This window comes from Myotis davidii, unplaced genomic scaffold (genome assembly GCF_000327345.1).
Source record: "Myotis davidii unplaced genomic scaffold, ASM32734v1 scaffold61, whole genome shotgun sequence".
Taxonomy (NCBI): Eukaryota; Metazoa; Chordata; class Mammalia; order Chiroptera; family Vespertilionidae; genus Myotis; species Myotis davidii.
This window is the reverse complement of record NW_006291729.1, coordinates 908170-908371: the sequence shown is the minus strand read 5'-3', so window position 1 is coordinate 908371 and position 202 is coordinate 908170.

Below are 202 nucleotides of genomic sequence, written 5' to 3'. Positions count from 1 at the left end.
GGGCGATGAGCGAGACGGTCGGCGGCCGGAGAGACTCCCGGGAATCCTCCCGCCGCGCTCCTAGCATCGTTTCTGTAAATGGCCCGTCTGTGCGTTGAAGGGCCCTAGGAGCTAACCTCAGAGGAGGAGACTCCGGCCTTCAGGCATTTTGGCTCCCGCAGGTGTGCTCACTGGGACCCACCTGGACCGGCGGGAACCAGAC